Raw genomic sequence first — 24,644 nt, 5'->3', positions numbered from 1 at the left:
TAAGTGACTTGCCCAGGGTTATGCAGCTAGTCAGAGTCTGAGGCTAGATTTGAACTCGGGAAGATATCTGAGTCTTCTTGACTCTGCACTCAGGCATCTATCTACTGCATCATCTAGTTTCTCCTTACTCTGAATACCCTCCAATTCTTAAACAGTGAGGCTCAGAACTAAATACACTGTCCCAGATGTGTTCTGACCAGAGCACAGTAAGATGATCATTTCATTCCTAGAAGCTTGGATTTTCTTAAAGTAACCCCAAGACTCAGAAGCTTTTCTGACTGGCATATTATACTGTTGACTCATATTGGGCTTGCCATCTACTAAACCTCCAAGTCTTTTGTTAGACAGACCATGCCTCCCCCATCCTAGACTTGTGAAGGTGATTTTTTTTCAATGCATGTGTAAGTCTTTACATTCATCCCTTTTAAATTTCATCTTATTAAATTCGGTCCAATGCTTTATTCTATCAAGATATTTTCAGAGTCTGACTGTCAACTAGTGTTAGCTATCCCTTCCAGGTTTGTGTCATCTGCAAATTTAATGGGCAAGCTAACTAAGCCTTCCTTTAAGCCACTGATAAAGTGCTAAACCACACAGGACCAAGTACAGATCCCTGGGGTACTCCAATAGAGACCTTCTGCCAAAGTGTCATTGAACCATTTAGTAGACAGCTCCTAGAGACTAGCCTTTCAAACACTTCCAAATCCATCTATGTGCATTGCCAACTTATCTACAACTCTGTTTTTCACATAAATAGTGTGACAAGGGGCAGGCTAGGTGTTAGCTCAGTAGATATAGAGTCAGACCTAGAGAAGGGGGGTCCTGGATTCAAACCTAGTCCCATTTCCTAGGTGAGTGGCCCTGAGCAAGTCACTTAACTCCAATTGCCTAGCCCTTATTGCTCTTCTGCCTTGGAACCAATATACAACATTGAAAGGTGAGCATTTTTTAAAAAAAGAAGAATAGTATGACATACTTTATCAAATGCTCAAGATCTAAGCAAATTTTATCTGTGGCACTCCTCTGATCTATCATACCTTAATGAAACTAGAAAAAGAAAATAAAGATGAGATGATACCCATCTCCCTCCAATTGTTATCAATTACAAGGGCTGAGAAAGAATACCATAAACTTCCCATTTATTTTCCAATCTCTCCCTAATTTCTGCATGAGCAGGAATCCTGTGGATTCCCATGCCTGGAATTCATTTAGTGTGAATTGTGGCTGTCTCCAGTTTGCACCATTTCTCTGCTGGAGCTAAGGTAATAAATCTTTAAACACATTCCTTCCACTGCCCACCCCTACCCATAACATCTGAGCTTAGGAAAATTAAATGGACAGATGAACATGAGTTCTAGAGAGTTAAAAGGGACTTTCACACATTTTTATTTAGGAAGTTTGAAGAGTATTAGCTCCATTTTACAGATAAGAAAGCTAAAGTACCTTCAGAGAAGTAGAATAGTTTCCCTAAGGACACAATGGAAAGAATACAGACTTTTCAGTTAGAGGACCTACGTTCAAATTTGACTTCTGTCATTTATTAGGCTGTGTGACTCTTGGTAAGCCACGTCATTTATAACCTCTCTCGACCTCAGTTTCCTCATCTATAAAAATGAAAGTGTTGGACTAGATGGTCTCTTGGGTCTTTTCCAGCTCTTACTCTGTGAATCTAGCCATTCCAGCCAAGAACAGTCTCCTCCCTTGAACTCCATAGAAAAATGATACACACAAGCCAAATTTCTAATCAGAGTGCCGACTAATCTACTCATACAAGACTCTAGGGTCTAATGAGCAAGAAATGTATTTCTTCTATAAAAATTACATAAACAATTAGAAAATATTCTTCTTTCTTTTCTCAGTTACCCAAGAACAAACAGAAAAAAATTAAATTAAATATGGATATTTTAATTCTTCACACCAGAGATTTGCATACTCAGTTCAGAGGAATGCAAGATGATTCCTAGTCTTAGCTCTATACTCAACTCCTCTTCCACCTCACCTCTTTCCCTCTTTCTTCCTATCATCTGCCTGCAGAGAACAGAAATGACACTGGTATTTTGGGAATCTACTCAGAAATAGACAGCTTGGCATCTAATAAGGACAAGTACGGAAGAAGAAAAGCAAGAAATGATCTTGTATTAATATTTTAGGGCAGACTTTTGATTTCATTGATAGAGGACATAGGGCATCAAATTATATCCTACTGGGCAAATCTAGTTGCTTCCTGCTTTTGTTTACCCCCTCATCTAAGGGACTGCCAGTGAGGAAACTCCCTTGGCCAGTGTGGATCAGCAGCTGCTCAGTTGCTTATTTATAGCCTTAGAGAGGAACCCAGGGTACTTAGTTTGCATGATTTGCCCAAGGTCACAGAGCTAATTCCTCACTTGAACCTTCTTCCTGACTACAGGCCAGCTTTCTACCCACTACCCTACTATGCTTCTATATGAACGTATGGAGGAAGGGGGTGGAATGCTACAGAAAACATGTCCTAGTGGTTAGAAAGCTGACAATGAGTGAGAAAGAAAGTGCTGGTGACAGAAAAGTTAACCTGGGTGACAAGAAACACAAATAGGAGGAAAGGATCTAACCTATGGATAGGAACCTCAGTAGTTTGTGCCCAGTCCCTATTGTACATGTCTGAACTCCAAAAATAAGAGTAAGAAGCTTGGCTAGAAAAATGATACAATAGTTGCTTTTTACAAATATCTTCAACCTTAAAAAACTCGCTAGAAAGGAATTATACTCCAGATACAAACCAGGCACGTGAAGAATTTATGGAAGTATTCTGAAGAATGCCACAGAAATGCTCCAGGAAGTGAAAGAGGAATTCAACAAGAAGAGGTCAAAGCCCCTCAGGAGGGCATTCTAAGTGCGGGGAAACAGTCACAGCAAAGAGACATAGGAGGGAAAGTTTGCAGGATTGTGTTATAAAATCATAGGGATAAGAGCTAGAAGGGTTAGTCCAACCCGCATTTTACAGGTGGAAAAACTGAGACAGAGAAATGAAGTAACTTTACCCAGAGCCATACAGATACTAAATAGCAGAGCTGGGAATTGGATACAGTTCCAAATCCAAATACAACACACTTTTCACAGTACCACACTGTTGGGTTTGGCCAGATCACAGGATCAGAAAATTATAGCTAGAAGGCACTTTAGAGAGTTTTTGGTCCAATCCCCTCATTTTACAAAAGAGGATACTAAGGCTTAGAGAGTTTTAAGTGATTTGCTCCAGGTTACACAACCAGTATCTGAGGCAGGATTCAAATAGACCCTGGTCATCCTAACTTTGACTCTAGCCCTCACTATCCACTCTTCTCCTTGATGCCCAGAATAAATGCTCAATGTATTCTTAAAGACTGTGAAGTGAAATGTCAAGTTATCAGCCTACATGTCCATGGGGGAGATAATTTGGGGCCACCTCTGCTCCTTCCCTCCCCACTATTTCTCTTAACTCTAACTGCTTCTCTAGTACTATTGGAGATACAAAACAGGTGGTTGGTGGTGTGTGGCATACATTAAGAAGTGAGAATCAATGTGGTTAGATAGATGTGGGAACCATTTGTGTAGAGGTGATAAGTGAACCTATAGGAGCTGACAAAAATCACTGAGAGAGGGTGTATAGAGGGAAGAAAGTCCAAGACAGATGAGTAAAATTAAATGGTCCCAATGAACTCTTCTAACTCTAAAATTCTGTAATTCTGTGACTTATGGGGGGAAGGTGTGGGGAGATAGAAACTGGGGTTATTCATCATGGAAAAGAGAAGGCTAAGGGGCCCAACTTAGTAACAGACTTCCAAGTATAGAAATAAAAGGTTATTACACAGAGGAGGGAGACCAGCTGTTCTCTGTCTTCAGGGCAAGACAAGAGGAAATGGGCTTTAAACTAAGGCTGGAGGGAGGGATTTCCTCTCAGTGGGGGTTGTTAAGCTCTGGACTCCATGATCAAAGGAGACTATGTAATCACCTCCTTGGGAGTTCCTTAATACCAGGACTGAGGCTCGTATGATTGGGATGGTTTTGAATCTCTTTCTAGACTCCTTCCTTCCCTCATCTTCTATGACTTCTGGTTTCTCCTATTTATTTTGAGGGCCCTTGACAACTCTACAGAAAATGCTTCTTACACCTTCTCATCATAATCCAGAACACAAGCAGCCTAGTTTCCCAACATGAAACATTTATAAATTCAAAAGCATCCTGGCCTGGACTTTTCCCTATTGCCTTGTTCTAATCATATTAGAGGGGAGATGGCAGGGATTTCAGGGGTGGGAATGTATTGCTATGCTGGACATAAACTCTAAAGTATCTGGGAAAATATTAACCTCAAGTAAGGATGCTAATGTTTTTGTGTTCAAAACTCCATGCAGTCCATTTACCCAGCAGAAGTTGGTGGGAAGCAGAGAGTGGTCCAGTGGAGTTACTGGAAAAGCTCCAAAAGCCCAGAGAAGCTATTTGACTCCATTTATAAAAGAACGCATTCCAAGAGTCCATTTGAAAACTCAGGAGAGAGCCAAAGGGACCTAAAGCATTTTGCAGAAAATCAAATAGAAGAAGAAAAATCTCTGGCTTCACAGACTTCTCCTGGGAAGAGAAAAAAGAAACTTCCTTTACTTAAAATAATGCCAAATCTTCCTATTTCAGGCAAAGGATACATTTTGCTCCAGTTAATTTTTTTCTACCCTCCTTCCAGGATCAGAACAAAGTATCTTCCTTGGATAATTTCAAGGAAAAAAATTTATACTAGCCAACAAAGAGGGAGAAATGCATATTTAGACAAATGAGAATATTTTCTGTTCTCAGATACAAATGCACACACATATATACAGATAGCAATGTCAACTGGCATAATTGTGAACCCCAAACATTTTTACCCCACTTAGGGCAGCACGCTGAGTGGAAAACACATGTAACACACACATTGGATCTGCCTCATTGTCTTGTCTTAACTAATTAAACTGTATAGTGTTTGCTCTTCTACTGCTGTGTTAAATGTTTGAATTTCCCTTTCATTTAAGATTTAGAGTTGGACATTAAGTTTCCAAATGACTCCACACTTTGTGATTAGTGCCGGTATAGTGCATCCAAACTGAAGATATCAGACATTTAATTCACACTGTGTTTCACAGGCCTATTTCTCTTCTGTAGCTGGACCCCTCTACACCAGTGCTGCTTAATATTTATTGGAAATTTAAGCATGTCATGTTCCAACTTTTAATGTCAACATAATCTTGCAAGGGTAAATGCAAATTCCACATGATACATGCTATCTGTGACTCTGTGTTAGTTGTACCTGATGCATGTTTGTTAAACATTTATAAATATTTGAAAGCACTAAAAATAAGGATAGACTTAAAATGTCCTCCTGGTAGGGCTAACACAATCTATTTTACTGAACAAAGCATCATCTTTTTTTTTTAACATCAATATTCTTCTAGTGATTTTGTATGGCTAGGAGTCATGGGAAGAACTAAGTTTAATGGAGAATGAATTACTAAATATATCACTAAATATCTACCATATTGGCTTTAAAAAGGCAGTATCAAATAACTTAATATTACTTCAATTATAATGCTATCAATGGAAAATCTCCAAGGCCTTCTTTTGGGTATGACTCCAAGTCATATAGATGATAAGCAAATAAGTTGCTAGATTAATTATACTTAACATAATAATAGCATACTATAATTTTATTCTATCAATTAATATATTATTTGTAATATACTATTTAGTATAAGATAAATTATTTTAATCTTAACTATTAGATACTTGTGATTATATAAAATATATTTGTTTAAATCTCTTTATAACATGACCCTGAACCTATCTCTCCAGACTTATTTCATATTATTCTCCTTCATATACTCTAGGGTAGGGGCCCCCAAACTTTTTACACAGGGGGCCAGTTCACTGTCCCTCGGACCGTCGGAGGGCCAGACTATAAAAAATATATATATGAACAAATCTATACACCACTGTCTGGGATAGTGGAGGCTGCAGTGCTGGCTGGGATGGGCCTGTCACACCTTGCACAGTCCCAGCACTGCCACCACTATACCAGGCAGCAGTATACACAGTGCAGAATCCCCTCCCCCAGATCGCCACTCACCATGCTGATGTCTTCCATTGTGCAGCCACATAATCCTTTGGGCAGCGCCTCGTTCTCATTCAGTTACTCTCAGAACAAGGCGCCACACAAAGGATTATGTCATCAGAAGTAGTACTGTACATGAGCAATGCCACACTTTGCGGCGCTGCTACATAGAGTGCTCCTCTCACTGATTACCAATGAAAGAGGTGCCCCTTCCAAAAGTGTGGTGGGGGCTAGATAAATGGCCTCAGGGGCCACATGTGGCCTGTGGACCATAGTTTTGGGGACCCCTGCTCTAGGGAATAGCCTTCTTACTATTCTTCACGCTGGACTCTATTTCTGTATCTTTGTCTTTCATTGATTATCCCCATGAATGAAATCAGCTCTTTTCTCACCTCCCAACTCTTAGATTCCCTGCAGTTGTTGTGTACTCATTTTTTCAGTCATATTTAACACTTTGTGACCTTATTTGGTATTTTCATGGCAAAGACTGGAATGGTTTGTTATTTCCTTCTGCAGCTCATTTTACAGATGAAGGAACTGAGGCAAACTGGGTCACACAACTAGTATCTGAGGCTAGATTTGAATTCAGGTCTTCTGGACTCCAGATCCTGTGCTCTAGCCACTGTGCAACTTAGCTGTCCCACTTGGATTCCCTAGTTCCCTTCAAGGCTGAATTCATTCACCATCTTCTATGTGAAGCCTCTCCTAATCTTCCAGTTACTATTGCTACCCTTGTTCAAAATCAACTCACATCTATTTATCTATATATGTACATCTTGTCTCTCCCCAGTAGAATGTAAGCCCCTTGAAGGCAGGAATTTATTTGACTTTTGGCTTTATAACTCCAGCATCTACCACAGTGTTTGAAATATAGTAACTAATGAATGTTTGTTGATTGATTGATAATTGATATAATTAGATACTATTTTTCAACTCATGTTGATTCTGATTATAGATACCAGTATTTAACACTCTCACTTCTCTCCAGATTCCAGACCGTCTCTGTCATGCCACAGAAACATCTTCACTTTGGAATCTCACTCCAACCCTGGACTTTATGAATTGGAAGTCCCCTCTACCCCTTCAGCTTCTCCCTCTGATTGGTGGGAGAATTGCCCTTTGAAGGAGTGTGCTCAGAATGTCTCTTCTTTCATCTCTTTCCCTCCCCACCCTTCTTCTTCTTCCTTTTATATGTTATCTTCTACCTTTAGAATGAATGTAAGCTTCTTGAGAATTAGGACTAGCTTTCTTTTTTGCTTATATTTATATTGCCAGCTCTTAGCGTGGTGCCTGACACATAGCAGGCACTTAATAAAGGCTGGTTGACTTCAATTGACTGACATGACAGTTTTATTGAGGCTCTGGGGACAGAGCTATGTACATACATTTCAGCTGGATGTTGTCACTGAAATAGACCAAGGCAGCTTCTGTAACCCTAGAAACAAAGCCAAATATACCACTTTGGTACAAAGGCCAACTACTAAAGGACCTAACTGCTATCACACTACATTGCTATTACAATGCCAATATTCTTTAGTCCATATACCCCCATTGTGGAATACTGTCAAAAATGTCTAGATTTAAGCGCAGCATCTCTAATCTAAAATGAAAGCAGTAGGTGGAGGAGTACTCGATGTGCAAATCATTTGTCGCTCTCATAAAGGCTATGGAAAGTTATTCTCTGACTGCTGAGAAGAGTGCTTTTGGGCAGCATTATCAGCTTAAAGGGACACCTAGATAGAGTGCCCAAGCTATGCAGAAAAACTCATCTTCTTGAGTTCAAATCTAGCCTCAGACACTTCCTAATTGGTGACCCTGGGCAAGTCACTTACCCCTACTGGCCTCAGTTTCCTCATCTGTAAAATGAGCTGGAGAAGAAAACGGTAAACCATTCCTGTATCTTTGCCAAGAAAACCCCAAATGGGTTCACAAAGAGTCAGCCCCAAATGACAACTATATATAACAACGATCAGCTTAAAGACCACGGAAAACAATTCTAGAACAAAAATAATTTTTAATGAGTATCTACTGCATCATTGTATTTGAGAAAAAGGTTGGGGTAAAACAAAAACAAGGAAGTGTAAAATAGATCATTTGCATGTGTTCAGCTGATTTCTATTTTGGACTGCCTGTAGGCAGGGTATAGGGCTAAGCCCTTACTGGGAAGTCTGGGAGTTGTAGTTTCCACAGTGCTATAAAAGACTGGCTCTCTCTGGAGGTTTGATGATGGAGGGAGGGCTTTCCCACTGCAGAGCAGCTTCTAAATGAATGAGTCTGCACTGAAGTGGAAAGGGAGAGGGTCAGCCTGCAAGAGAGAGAGAAACACAGAGCTGATAGGGGAGCAGCAGGAGCAGCTTTTCTATCTGATCCCTGACCTGACATCTTGCGGGGTGCATTCCAGGACTAGAGACTAAGCATAGTATGCAGGCCGGGCAAGCTACTGCTTTATGAAACAAAGAACTCAGACTGACTCTATCTGGTATAATGATCCCATTAAGATCTAAGGAAGCCTACAGAAAAGGTTTTACTACTCTCTCTAATACCTTCTACCCATTCCTGTTTGCTAACAAGTAGTTTTAGGTGGTGATGGGGAGAGGTTTTCCCCCTATTCCATTAGATTTTTATTTTAATCCTGATTTTGCTTCATATCAAATCCATGATCAATCATGGATACTATGGATGCATTTATATATACATGTATTTATACACACACATATGGGCACTGAGGTGGTATGGTAGATAAAGCACCAGGCCTGCAGTCAGGACAATATGATTTCAAATATGGCCTCAGAAACTTATAAACTGGGTGACCCTGGTTAAGTCACTTGCCCCTCATCTGTAAAATGAGTTGCAGAAAAAAAATAGCAAACCACTCCAGCATCTTTGCCAAGAAAATTGCAGAGGGAGTCATGAAGAGTCAGACATAACTAAAACAACTGACCAACAATACACACATAGAATATATAGTTATATGCATACATGTTTTGTGTATATATATATATGTGTGTGTGTGTGTATGTTTATATAGAGACAAAGACATAGAGAAGAATGGAATGTGCTAGGGCCTGGCAAAGATACACAGAAAAAAAAAATGCCAGGGTACTAGATCCTGTCTTGGTAGAAAGAATTCATTTCTGACTTAGGGGATCCATAATTATATGTATAAGAGGATATTATGGCAATGATTTTTGAAATTAATAACCTGCATATATAATCTCCCTTTAAAAAAAAGACAAGAAAAACAGATCTAAGTAGACTAAAGCCAGTTTACCAATAGGCTAAATATGAGTTATTCATTGTTTATATTCAGAGTCAGCTCACTTTAAATATGGGCACCTAACCTTTTTTGTTGTTGTTGTTTGTTATTCTTTTAAGCTATTTCTTGATCCCTATTTTGCTTCACAATGAATCCATGATCAATCATGAATGTATGTACTACATGTCTGCATATTTATTCTAGGGGAAAATGGAGGATGCTAGTGATGAGCTGAGATATAGAGAACTAAAAAGGAAACCTAAAGGAAATTCCTGATTCCAAAGAGAAGGGAAAGGGGTCTAAAGAGAATGTCACACATCTAGACTGCCCAGTGGGAAGATCAAGGTATTATGAGAAAAATCAGCACCTTTCCAATTTCCTAAGGGAAGAGAGAGTAAAAGAAAAGATAAAACACATAGTCAATGTTGTTCCACCTCAACACATCAACACATGCAAGTATATATTTATGTTCACAAGCACATACTGTATAAGAGTATATCAATTGGTGGAGCTGTGAAGTATTTCAAACATTCTAGGAAGAAAAAATGCATCCCAAACCACTGCACTATACATACTCATTTACCCAGTTATTCTGTTACCATGTATATTCTCTCAAAGATGCCAAGTTAGAGAAAAGGATACATATGTGCCAAAATGTTTATAGTACCACTTTGTATTGTAGCAAGGGAGGCTGGAAGGAAAGGAAATACACATTTATTAAGCAGTAACTATGTGCTAAAGCACTTTACAAATATTATCTCATTGGATCCTCACAACAACTCTGGGAAATCAGTGCTATTATTATTACCATTTTCCAGTTGAGGAAACTGAATCAAACAGATTAGACACCCTGTGCCCAGGGTCACAAAACTAAAAAGTGCCTGAGTCTGGATTTGAATCTGACTCTGTGCCAAGCACTTTACCTACTATCACCTAGTTGCCTCTAGCCTGTAACAAGGAACTAGAAAAAAATGGGTGCCCACATGATGGGGGATGACTAGGCAAACTATGTCATATGAATTTAATGGAATATTTCTATACTATAAGAAATTATAAATATGAAGAATTCAGGAAGTTTTATATGAACTGACCTAGAGTGGAATGAGCAGAACCAGGATACAATATACAATAATCGTAGTCATTTAAAAGGAAAAGTTTCCAAAACCTTTAGAACTCTTATTAATACACTAATTATCCATAACTTCAGGAGACTAATGATGAAAAATGCACCTTACTTCAAGGTAGAGAGGCGATCACTAGGCATACAAAAAGAGATACACATTCAGGAATGTGTTGGAACCAGTCCAATCAAGCCCCAGAGAGCTGATAGTTAAATTTTCAGCATCCCTACCTCAGAAATTGGCTAACATTATAAATCAGGCCTTGATTTACTGTTTTATTGATTAAGAAGGTAATGTGAAAATGTCAATAGTATAGATTAAACTTAAAATTATATTGTGTTCATATAAGATTTTTTTCCCAGAGAGTCATTACTAAACATTTACAAGTACATTGCATTACATACATTTTAAATCATGGCTTAAGTCTATCAAAGAGACTACTATTTGGAGGGGAGATGAATTAGTGAATACTGTGATGTTAAAAAGAGAAAGAAAACAACAACAAAAAATTAAAGGGAACATAAACAGGAAAGTGCTACAACTGTCTTATTAAATTCAATGCAAATAAATTATAATACTATTTTATACTATCATTAAATTTAATGAATACATTCTAAAAACTCTCTGTTAAGAACCTTGACTCTTACTTTTCTAAGAAAACTAAAGCCATTAACTTTGACCTCCCACTTTATTACCTTCTGTTCTCCTCAAAGCCCCATCTCCCAATCTCTCCCCTCACCCTAGTCTCTGAAAAAGCGGTGTCCCTTATTCTTAATAAGAACTACTTTAGGGGGCAGCTGGGTAGCTCAGTGGATTGAGAACCAAGCCTAGAGACGGGAGGTCCTAGGTTCAAATCTGGCCTCAGACACTTCCTAGCTGTGTGGCCCTGGGCAAGTCACTTAACCCCCATTGCCTAGCCCTTACCACCCTTCTGCCTTGAAACCAATACACAGTATTGACTCCAAGATGGAAGGTAAGGGTTTAAATAAAAAAATAAAAAAGAACTACTTTACATGGCCCCTTGCTCCTAGCCCTTCCTATGGCAGATTGCACCTTCAATGTATCCCCTCACTCTCTAATCTTCAAGATCTCCTCAGCTATCTCCTGACCTAGTGCTCCAAACAGGTCCAAATCTTCCCATCTTCCAAAAAAACAAAACAAAACAAAACAAAAAACCCAATCCTTTTCTACATTCTCTCAATCTATTGTCCTATATTTCTCCCTTCCTCAGCCAAACTCCTTATTGGGAAAAGGAAATTCCTAGTTCTCTTTTTCTATTCTGAGTTTACACCTGTGAAAAGGAAACCTTTATTCCCTTTGTCTATTCTGAATCAACACTTGGTTAACAATAATTTAAGTACCCCTATTTAGGACCTCTCCAGCTTGTGAAGGCAGGATTAACTCTCCTTTGTCTACTTTTGAATTGAATCAACAAAAACTTGAATACCCTATTTAGCACTAGGTGGAGGAGCTCACAAACCACTTAAAGAGCTCCTAGCTTTCAACTCAATCAGCCAGGAAATAAGAATTCACACCCTCATAAACTCAATCAGCCAGGGATCTATGAATCCTTTTGATAAGAATTTATACCTCCAGAGGGCAAGAGGTGGATCTCACAGACACTGTCCCAAGGGCAGTGCTAGACAATTTAGAAACTATGACTGATCCCTCTGAAGAGGGGATGGGACAAGAGGTCACCATAAAAACCATGGAATCCTTTAGCTTGAGGCTTCTGGTCTTGTGGAGGCAGTCTGGTGGAGACAGTCTTGTGGAGATTGTCTTCTGAGGATTATCTTCTGAAGATTGTCTTTGAGGGAGCTTCACTAGAGACTTTGGCTTGGATCTCAGTTTCAACTTGGTTCAGACTCCTAAACTGTTTCTTACTGCTTTGTGGGTGAGTGAAAAGGGACTCCTTTCCTAGTTTCCAGAGAGACTAGTTTCCATCTTGGAGGAGGCCAAGGTGATTACTCACTACCTATCCTCCTGGCTGAGGACTAGTATAGGTATTTTTTCTAACCTCTTTCACATTTCTCTACTTTATTGTTTCTTCTCTATTTTGGTAAATAAACTTCTGACTTGAGATATAATAATTTCAGTGACCACATTATTTCATATAATTTTAAGTCCAACCATTTAACACTTACATTATGAAAAAGTTGTTCACATTCTACCTCTACTTCTTCTCTCACTCAATCTTCAAGTCTTTGCAATTTGGTCTCTGACTTCTCCACTTAACTGAAACTGTCCCCTTAATTTCCATATATCATGGGAGATTTTTCTCAGTCCTTATTCTGTTGGACCTCTACTGCACTTGGCACTATTGATCACTATCTTCATTTAGATACTCTCATCTCTATGGGATTTCATGCCATTATTCTTTTTTTCTCCCTCCCTCCATATGTAATCATTCCTTTTGAACTTTCTTTACTGGCTCATCATCCATATCATGGCCCCTAATTCTGAGTGTTCAGAGAGGCTCTCTGCCCTGGGCCCTCATTTCTTCTCTCTCCACAATTCCTTGGTGACCTCATCAATTCTAAGCAGAAGACTCACACACATATAAACCCAATTGCAATCTCTTCCTTGAATTTCAGTTCCATATCACAAACTTATTGGATATTTCCAAAACGAATGTCATGGACACATCTCTATCTCAGTATTCCCACAATACAACATATCTTTTCCCCAAAACCTACCTTCTTTACAAACTTCCCTATTTCCATCAAAAGCACCTTCATTCATCCAGTCTCTTAGGTTATTGACTTCATTCTTGACTCCTCATTCTTCTTCATTCCATATATCTAGCAGTTGCCAGATCTTGCTATTTTGACATCTACATTTTTCTTTTTTTTAAACACTTATCTTCTGTCTTTGAATCAATACTGTATATTGGTTCCCAGGCAGAAGAGTGGTAAGGGCTAGACAATGGGGGTTAAGTGACTTGCCCCACAGTCACACAGCTAGGAAGAATCCAAGATCAGATTTGAACCCAAGACTTCCTGTCTCCAGGCCTGGCCCTCAATTCACTAAGCCATCTAGCTGCCCCTACCTCTACATTTTTCCATTTAAATTGTTTCTCTGTTTTAAAGTCCTTTGTGACCTGGCCCTCATCTAACTTCTGATTCTTATATATTACTCTCCTCCTTTACTTTGTGATCCAACCAAACTGAGTCTTCTTATTCCTGCTTCTTCTGCAAAGCAATCTCTCTCCTATTGTCTATCTTTGTATTAGCCAGATTCCATACTAAGATGTACCTACCTCAAAGGATCCTTCTTTTTCTTCAAGATGCAACTGAAGTACTACCTTTTATATGATTCTTCTCATTACTCCCAGGTAGTATAGTGGAAACAGTCTCCAACTTGAAGTCAAGAAGGCTTTTCCTTGAGGGTGACCCTAGGCAAGTCATTTACCCTGTTGGACTCAATTTCCTCTTTAAAATAAACTAGAGAAAGAAATGGTGAACAGCTCTAGTATCTTTGCAGAGAAAAACCTCAAATGGGGTCATAGTTGACTGAAAATGACTGAACAACAACAAATCTCCTTATTTTCCCTACACTTAAATTCCTAGTTCCCTCCTTTCCAAATCACTTTGTATATATTTGCATTTTTCTCAGATTTCTTCTGTTTGAATGAAAGTATTTCAAGAGCAATGATTGTTTTATTCTTTGTATTTGTATCCCCAGCACCTGGTACCATTCCTGGAATATACTAGGACAAATCAAGTCTACTCAAGTCAACAAGCTATTAAGTCCCCACAATATGCCAAGCAATATTCTAATTTCTAGGGATACTAAGAAAGACAAAAATAGAGAGCCCCTGCTGGCAAGGAGCCAAGAATCTAATGGGGAAAATGAAAACTATGTACAAACAAGATATATACAAGAGAAACTAGAGATCATCTCAGAGAGAAAGTATTAGCATGAAAGATTAGGAAAGCTTCTTACAGATAGGGTTTTAGTTGAGATTTGAAGAAAGTCAGAGAGGACAAGAAGCAGAGACTCAGAGGAAGAATATTTCAGGCATGGTAGACAGCCAGTGAAAATTTACATTGAGGAGACTGGATTGTCTTTGTACTAAGAACAGCAAAGAGGACAGTGTCACTGGATTGTATCTTATGTGGAAAAGATCTTAATCCCCTTAAATCCCTTTATTGTCATGTGTAAGATTGGAAAGATAGGAAGGGGCTAGACTATGAAGGATACTAAAGTCAAACACTGGATTTGGGCTAGAGGCAATAGGGAACAACTGGAGCTTATTGAATACCAGCAGGACATTGTCCCGTCTATACTTTAGGAAGATCAACTAAATAGGAGAGTGAAGGATGGACTGGAGTGAGGAGAGGCTTGAGGTAACAGACTAGTAAAATAACCCATATGTGAAGTGATGAAGGTTTATGTCAGGTGGTGGCTGTGTCAGAGGAGAGAAGAGGGTGTATAAAGAGACATTGTGAAGATAGAATTGGCAAGGCCTTCAACTAGATATGGGGTAAGAGAGAGAGAGTGAGGAAGTCAAAGATAACACTTAGGAGATTAAACTAGGTGACTATGAAAATGGTGATATCCTTACTGATAGGAAAGTTAGGGAGAGGGAAGGGTTTGGGGGAAAAGACAGTAAATTCAGCTTTGGGTATGTTGAATTTAAGATATCTTCAGGACATTCAGTCAAAGATGCCCAATAAAGAGTTGGAGATGCAAGGGTGGAAGTCAGTAGAGAGGTTAAGGCTGGATAAGTAGATTTGAGAATCATCAGCATAGAGATGATAACTGCAATGCATGGAAACTGGTGGTATCCATCAGTGAAATAATATTGAAGAAGAATAGGGTTCAAGACAGTGCCTTAAGTTAGGTCATACAGGCATGAACTAGATAAATTCCAGCAGAGGAGAGACCAGAAAAAGTTCAGATAGGCAGAATGAGAACCAAGACAGAACAATGTTATGAAAACCTATAGAAAAGATAACATCAAGAAGATGACGATGAATAATTAGGTGCTCAATAAATGCTTATTGATTGAAAAACAGCATTTTGTAGAAGAATTTAACAGTTCTTTTTTTAAATTCAATTTTATTTTTAGTTCCAAATTCTCTCCTTCTTTCCCATCTATTGAAAAGTTTTTTATAAAAATCCTTTTTTTTGTGTGTTGAAATATTTGTGATGATTGTGTTCATTAAAATATATATAAACCCTTACCTTCTGCCTTGGAGCCAATATTGGCTCCAAGGCAGAAGAGTGGTAAGGGCTAGGCAATGGGGGTCAAGTGACTTGCCCAGGGTCACACAGCTGGGAAGTGTCTAAAAATTATTTTTTATATAAATAAAATTGACAAGCTCTATCATGTGGAATTTCCATCAATTAGGGTGAAAACTGATGGAGGGGAGAAAAATAATAGAATTTTAGTCATAAGGAATCTTGGAAGTCTTCTAGCTCAATCTCTCGTCCCAACTAGCAATCATTTCTATAAATTCTGGGAAGTCTCTCTTTGAAAAGACATTCCATTGTTAAGTAGCTCTAATTGTTTTAAAAAAAATTTCCTTGTAGTAAGCACAAAGTTATCTTCTAGTAACTTTCACCCATTGCTCTGATTTGTTCTTATTGGAATTGGGCAGAAGGTTGGCCCAATCTTCCACATGAGAGTCTTTCAATTACTTGAAAGATATTATTCTGTTTATTCTTTTAATTTCAGTTTAAACATCTCAAATTCCTTCAAGCTTCCTTGTGTGACTTGATTTGCAGATCCCTTGCTCATATTGGTGGACATCTCTAGAACATACTCTATTTTAATCACCTTTCCTTTTAAAATATGACACTGTAAGATAAGCATATTATTTTAGATGAGACCTGATCAGGGCAGATGACAGTGGGACTTTCAGTTCCATGGATCTGGATCCATGATTTAATTAGTCTGAGGAGTCTTCCATGGAAGAAAGAACCTAGTTCCTCCTCTCCTATACCATTCCATGGACAGCTATTTTCATGGGTTGTTGTGGTCAAAGGAAGGCTTTCACAGAGAGCCTCTTTGAATTTCACTGAGCTGCTCCTGGGATAACAGACAAAGCTCCTGCCAGGGCTGTGTTTGAAGTCTTTCCAAGTTAATAGGCCTTGCCAGAATGTGTGATAAGCCAGGATAGCATTTGAGTACTCCAGAGAGACTCTGCACTATAATGAGGAATGGGAGTAAGAAGCAGAGAATCAATGTAGAACAACACAGAGAACACAGTAAGACCTGGATTTGAATTTGCCTTAGACACTAACTGTATGGCTGTGGAGAAGGAATATAACTTCCCTGGACCTCAGTTTCTTCACTGTAAAATGATGGAGTTGGATAATGATAACCATTAAAATCCTTTTCAACTCTAAATTTATGATTCTATACTTCCATTAACCCAACTCTTGCATTTTTAGCAAGAGTCTAACAATATCAGTTAATATTGGGCTTAAAGCCAACCAAATTCCCCATATCTTTTTCACTTTTAAAAAGTTTTATTTAGGGCTTTTGTTTTTTACAATACATTTTTTTAATCCTTACACTCTGTCTTGGGATCAATACCATGTTTTGGTCCCAAAGCAGAAAGCTAGGCAATGGGGGTTAAGTAACTTGCCCAGGGTTGCAAGTCCAGATTTGAACCTAGGACCCCTACCTCCACCCTGTCTCCAGGCCTGGCACTCAATCCACTAAGCCACCTACCTGCCCCCAATACATTCATTTCTTAATATGTTCCTCCCCATACACCTTCTTTTGAGCTTTTATTATAACCAAGATTTTTTTTTAAAAGAAAACAATTCATCAAAATCTACCAACACATTCACCACATCTGACAACTGATACACTATTCTGTGGCCACAGTCACCCATCTTTACCACTAATAAAAGGAAATACATTTTTTTTTCATTTCTTCTCTCTATTGCTAGGTCTTTTACACACACACACACACACACACACACACACACACACACACACACACATTGCTGCGGTTATTAAATATGGTTTCCTCATCCTGTGCTTAAGCAATTGATGCTTTACCTCTGTGCATAGTACTTTATAATTTATTGTAATTGTTGAATTCAATCTTGTTGGTTTGGGCTCATCCTTCAGTCTATCAAGACCTTTATGAATTCTAATTCTGTCATCTGACTCATTAGTAATTCATTCCTAGAAGCTTTGTGTCATCTGAAAATATGATAAGCATGACTTCATCCAAATCATATAAAAATGTTAAAATGCTTCTTCAATGTCCTATGGCATTTCACTGGAGATCTCCATCCATGCTGACAATGGTCCATTAATCAACACCCTTGGAGTGCAGGTTTTCAACGAGGAAAGATTCTACCTATGTATGTTATCAACTAGCCTGTATTTCTCCATCTCATCAGAAAGGATATCATGAGAGACTGCCAATAGCCTTGCTTAAACTATGGACAGGATTTTTCTGATCCAATAGTATAAATGGATTCCCCAAAAAGGAATAATATAAATTTTGTGCTACAATTCCTTTAATGTGAATAAATTCAATTCAGTTCAGCAAGTATTTTTTCAGTTTCCTCTCCTCTTCCCATTGTTTTGTGCTAATATTTGGGGGAAATACAAAATTTATATAAGAAATCATAAGTTCATAGTAAGAGGTATAAAATACACACAAAATTGATTATAATATAATTATATATGATTCATGATAAATATCAGAAACTGTGTGAAGGATGAAGGGGAGAGGCGTATAACCAACCAGAGAGATCATAGCAAGCTTTCTGGAAGAGGTTGCATTTGAGATGTCTTTAAATGATAGGTAAGAATTCAACAGACAAAATAGGGGAGGGTGCTCCAAGAATAGGAGTAGTGTGAATAAAAGTACAGAGGTGGGAAAGTACAAGCATATAAGGGAGGTGGTAAGTAGTTCAATTTCACTGCAGCATAGAACAGCATGAAATAAGACAGAAGAGAGTGGTGTCACATCATGGAGAGCTTTGAATACCAGAAAAAGATATTTAAACTTTCCATAACAGACAATGAGGAGCCATCAAAGAGTTTTGAAAAGATTAGTTTATATGACAAGGTCTCTACTTAGAGAAGATAAGATATGGCAACAGTGGAAAGAATGGACTGGAGCAGAGAAGTATGTGGGTGTTGGGGCAGGGGGAAAATTCTTAAAATGGTACTGCAAAAATCCAAATAGGGTAGTTTTCAAAGGTTTGTACAATGGTGGTGGCAATAGGAATAGAAATGAGGGTGCAGATACAAAAAATATTAGGAAGAAAAAACTACTAGAACTTTGTACCTATTTCTTTATAAAGGTGGAAGCCAAAGATTACCCCAAGGTTTCTAACATGGAAGCCTGGGTGAACAGGGAGAAATATAATAAAATGAGAAAGAGAATTGGGTTTGAAGGAAAGAATAAGAAGTTCAGTTTGGCATATGTTAAATTTGAAGTGTTAGTGGGTCAATCATCTGAGTGAAAATATCCTGCAAAAAGTTGAAAATATGGATCTGGAGCTCAGACAAGAGTTCATAGCTGGAGAAATAGATTTAGAGGTCAAGTGCATAAAGGTGATCATTGTAAGATCATTTAAGGACAAAGAGTGGGGGGGGAAGGTCAAGGGAATGAGAAAAAGATGAAGAGCCAATGAAGGATTTAAAGCAGGACAATTTTAAAAATAGGAGGACCAAGAGTATGTGGTATCTAGGAGGCTGCGAGGTGGCTCAGTGGATAGAGAGCCAGGCTTGGAGACAGGAGGTCCTGTGTTCAAATCTAGCCTCAGACACTTCCTGGCTATGTGACCTTATACAAGCCAGTATCAGTTCTAAGAAGGAAGGTAAAAGTTAAAAAAAAAAAGAAAGAAACATGGAGGGCATGGATTCAATAAATATGTAGCCAAGAAACATATCTGCCTGGGAACACACATGGAGGGCACAAGTCAGCAGCAAACTTCCTTCAAAATCTGGTCAGATGAGTCTAGTTTCCCATTTCCCTCTCTCTACCAACAGAGACACAGGCAGAGTCCTGATCCAGAATTCCTACTCTCCTGAGAAATGTATAAATAAGGCTTCTCCTGGGATCTAAAGCCCAAAAGAGCAATCTGCAAAGAAGTTACACTAAATCATAAATGGAGAGGAAAAGGAAAGGGGAGGGGTAGTTCTCAATGCTATAAGCATGGGCATCTGGTTCATCTAGTCCTGCATTCAACAATGCACACAGTTGGTTACCCATGTCTCCATAAGAGGGAGGCCAAATGACCCATTAAAGAGAGAACACATAGTTGATTGGATGTGCTCTTTCAGATTCATTAGCATTCTTCTTTAATCTGGGTTGATTAAGCCCAATTTTCTGTACCATGGCTACTTCTCTCTATGTCTACTGCCTCCAATTACTAGAATTCCCTAGTACCTTAATTTAACTTGTTTCCACTGATAGGGTTTTGATAGAATTTTATATGGTTCCCACTAACCCCAGGTCTAGATCACATTTGCCCCAGTTCCTTTGCTGCCCTTGCATCCTCTTTTCCTGGATTAAAGTTCTTACCTGTATTTAAAAATCAGGTACCTGATTTCAAATCTTAGTTCTGTCACTTACTCTATGACTTTAGATAAATCACTTCATCTCAATGAGCTAATCACTACAGCCCCTTCCAGCTCTAAATATATGTTTCTAAGTTCTCTAGTTGTCTTCTATTTTTGCCTCAACTACATCTTTTGGATATCCCCATGTCAGAGATTTCTGCTTGGTCATCAACTGGTCCTGCTGGTCAGGAAAGTTTTGAAGTATTCCCTTTTTAGCTCTAGAATGAATAAAGCATTCTACAGACACCATTATGACCTTCAGATAAAACAAGCCAAGCTCCAAGAGTGAGACATAGTCCTAGAGGCTCAGGTAGGAAAGCTCCAATTTAAAGAGGTATCATTACAATAACCCTGTGAGGTTGGTGCTATTATTATCCCATTTTACAGATGAGGAAACTGAGACTCAGAGAGGTTAAAGTGGTTACCTCAGGTCTTGCTGACTGATTCTAGATCCAGGCTTCTCTTCACAGCATCACCTAGAAGGAATCAAAGATAAAGTCCAAGATGCACCACCAAGGAACTGAGCCAAAATCTAGGAATTCCTATAGAAAGTGGAGGCTAATCTATATAAGACCACATCCAAGAGTATAAGGGAAAGGAATGTCTGACTCATGCCCAAAGTAAGAATCTGAACTCTGAGCTGGAAATTAGTAAATAAAAGAAAAGGCTGCAAACAATGAAGATACACTATGAACTGAGAGACATTCAAGAGATGAACACAAAGAGAAACAACTCCACAATAAGTCAAAATAAAGCCTCAGAGAAAATAAAGCCCACCAGAGTGTCTAGAAGAAATTAAACAAAAGATATAAAATGTAATGTTAAAGGAAAATATGACTAGATGGGAAAGAGCAAGAAGAATTGTTGGTGTAAAAGTATTCTCAACTCAATAGGGAAACAGTCAGGGACAGGGAAAAGGCTGAAGAAGGTTTTAGTGGTAGGACAAAATAAGTGAGAGAGAAGTTATAAGTAAAACAAAATTTGACATTGGAGGGAGGAGCATAGAAGGATTAAAAGGAAAGAATTAAAAACAATGATTGGGGCTGGTACAAGAGGATGAAGGCCACATAGTAGGAAAGAACTGCTTCAATTACAAATCATTAGTGTTAACTAAACTTCTCTTCTACTAATTCCTTTATAAAGAAAGACAGAAACTAGGACAAAGAGAGGCAAAAGTACAAGAGGACAAGATAGAAGGAACCATATAATTGATAATCATAACTATGAATGTGAATGGGATGGATTCATTTATAAAGTGGAAAAGGATAGCAAAATGGATTAAAAAGAAGAATCTAATAATATACTATTTATAAAAACATACTTGAAATACAAAGATTCAGAGAAAATTAAAATTAGGGATAGGAAAAAAATCTATTATACAGTAGGGCTCTTGGATCAACAGGGGGATGTTCCAAGACCTACTGTGCATGGCTGAAACCATAGATATAAGCTGACATCTGCTGATCCCATGTATAATGTGACTTTCTTATACTGACATGTATAATAAAGTTTAATTGAAAAGTTAAACATACAGTAAGATATTTCCAAAATCAAAAAGAAATAATAAAGTATATTAGACATTATTATACAGTATTATACAGAAATTTCCCTTTATCCCCTGGAAATACATTTCAAGACCTTCACTTAATGCCTGAAACCATGGGCAGTTTTTACTTTAACTTTTAACTCTTTTAATTTCTATGTTAACTTTACTGTATAATATTATACTCTCTCTCCTGGCTCCTGCCCCTTCACTCAAAACAAACAAAAAAACAACAAACCCAACCCAACCCTTCGAGTGGGAATGGACAAACAAGCTGTGGTATATGATTGTAATGGTATACTACTGCACCATGAGAAATGATGAACAGAATGAGTTCAGAAAAACCTGAACAGACTTATATGAACTGATACAAAGTGAGCAAAACCAGGAGAACAATGTATGCAGTAACAAATAATATGTGATGATCAAACATAATCAGCAGAAAATTACATTGTGTTTAAAGGTACCATAGGTTACAAATCAATATTTATCCTTAATATGTATGTACCAAATTCATTTAAATACTTAAAGGTAAAATTAATAGAATTTCAGGAAGAAAGGGAAAGTAAAATCATAATAGTGAACAACTTCAATATACCTCCTTCAAACCTAACTGTGTGTGTGTGTGTATGAGAGACAGAGAGACAGAGAAGTTAAAGATAAGAATAGAACTTTTTAAAATTTAAAGATGATAGAATTCTACTAACTGCTGAATGAGAAAATAAATTTCTCAACTATGCCAGGTACCTTTACAAAAACTGATGATGGAGCACAAAACGTCATGGATGCAGAGAGACCTAAGTATTAAAACATATCTTTTACTGACCAGAGTACAATTTTTAAAATTGTGTTGTCATTTCAGGCGTGTCCAACTCTTCATAACCACATTTGGGGGTTTCTTAGCAAAGACTGAAATGACTTCCCATTTCTTTCTCCAGCTCATTTGACAGATGAGAAAACTGAGTTAAAGATGGGTGACTTCCCCAGGGTCAAACCACTTGTAAGTGTCTCAGGGTAGATTTGAACTCTGGTCTTCCTGACTCCATATTTTCCCTTAACAAATATTTTATATTTTACATACTCTCCACCATGTACTCTTCAATCCAGTGACACTGCCCTACTTAATGTTCCATGAAAAAATTCCCCCATGCCTAGAATGCTTTCTCTCCCTATTTCTGCCTATCAACTTCCTCTTTGGTCAGTCATTTTCAGTAATGTTTGAATCTTCTTGAAAATTAGCAAAATAGATTGAAAACTAAATAATTTAATCCTAAAAATGTTGGTTCCAGAACAAATTATAAAGACAACAGAAAATTTCATTTCCCAAGAAGACAACAATGAGACAACATACCAAAAACTTACGGGATAAACCTAAGGCATTAGTAATTAAGGGGAAATTTATATCTCTAAAAGCTACAAAAGAAAGAAAAAGCCAATGAATTTGGCATGTAATTCAAAAAACTAGGAAATTAATAAATATAAAAACTCTAGTTTTTAAAAACTCTGAACCTCCAATAAAACCTTTGAAAATCAGGGAAAAATTTTAAAACCTAAAACAAAAAACAAATGATAAATTGATATTAGTTTTTTAAAATATTTTTTATTTTTCCAATTACATGCAAAAACAATTTTTAACATTCATTTAAAAAATTTTTGAGTTTAAAATTCTTTCCTTCCCTCCCCTTCCCCATAATTGAGAAGGCAAGCAGTTTTATATTAGTTAAATATGTTCAGTCATGCAAAACATGTCCATATTAGTCATATTGTGATAGAAAATAGACCAAAGTAAATAATAGTATGTTTTGATCTGCATTCAGATTCCATCAATTCTTTCTCTGAAGGTGAATAGCATTTTTTTTATAATAAGTTTCAGAACTGTTTTAGAACACTGAATTGCTGTCATTTCATAGTTGTTCATTGTACAATATTGCTATTGCTGTACACAGTGTCCTCCTGGTTTTGCTCATTTCACTTTGTTTCAGTTCATGTATGTCTTTCCAGGTTTTTCTAAAAGTATTCTGCTCACCACTTCTTATAGGTAGTTTTTTTTAAAGAAAAAACTAATAAAATAAAGTCAGTTTGACATTTAAAAGAAAGAAGTAATCAAATTGTTTGAATCAAGAATGAAAAAGGTAAATTCACAATTGAAAATAAAATAAAGGAAACTATCAGAATCTATTTTGCGAGTCAGTAAATAAGAAATGATCAAGTTCTTACTAGGTATTTGGCATTGTGCTAGGTGTTATATATACAAAACACATACACACACACAACCCTATCCTTCCTTTTCAAGAGCCTGAAAGACTGGAAGGGAAGGAAAGATTTGACCTTTAGTCTTGAAAGAAGACAGGGAAACTAAAAGGTGGAGATGAGAGACAACATTCCAGGTAGAGGGAACACACAGGGCCAAGGCATAGAGACAAAGAGATAGTATCATGTTCAAAGAACTACACGTAGGCCAATATAGTTGTACTGCAGAGTGCCTGGAGAGAAGAAAGATATAAGAAGGCTGGAAACTTTGGAAGAACCCAGGTGATGAAGAGCTTTAAAAAGCAAACAGAGAACTTTATATTTGATCCTAGAGGATACTGGGATGCACTGGAACTCAATGATGTAGTCAGGCCTAGATTTTAAGGGAAAAAAATTGCTTTGGCTACTAAAGTAGAGGATAGACCAAAGTAGGGGAAAACTTGAGGCAGGGAGGCCAACCTGAAGATTTTTGTTCAGGAATGAGCTGATGAGAACCTGTACTAGGGTGGTGGCAATATAAATATTATATATATATATATATATATATGATATATATTATATATTTACATATATGATGTTTTGAAGGTAAAATACACAAGAATTGACAACAGATTGGAAATGGGAGGGGGGCTGAAAGAGGTTAATGACTACTCCAGGGTCACACAGCTAGTAAGTATCTATGGTTGAATTTGAATTTAAGTCTTTCTGACTCTGGGTGTAGCACTCTATGCACTGCACCACTTAGAGGCCCCAAGAAGATAGAAGGAAAATAGTATAAACAGAGATGTGCTGAAGCTACCTCAAACTAGCTCCCTGGAGCCAATTGTTCAAAT

The 24,644-nt window shown here is 37.7% G+C and overlaps 1 long non-coding RNA gene across 1 annotated transcript in view; it reads right to left on the bottom strand.

Moving 5' to 3' along the window:
- LOC130454576 (uncharacterized) overlaps positions 1–24,644 on the bottom strand; it is a 66,614-nt gene that overhangs the window by 11,980 nt on the left and 29,990 nt on the right. The window lies entirely within an intron of this gene.

Source organism: Monodelphis domestica, chromosome 5, assembly GCF_027887165.1.
Source record: "Monodelphis domestica isolate mMonDom1 chromosome 5, mMonDom1.pri, whole genome shotgun sequence".
Classification (NCBI taxonomy): Eukaryota; Metazoa; Chordata; class Mammalia; order Didelphimorphia; family Didelphidae; genus Monodelphis; species Monodelphis domestica.
This window is presented reverse-complemented; position numbering and strand designations above follow the sequence as displayed.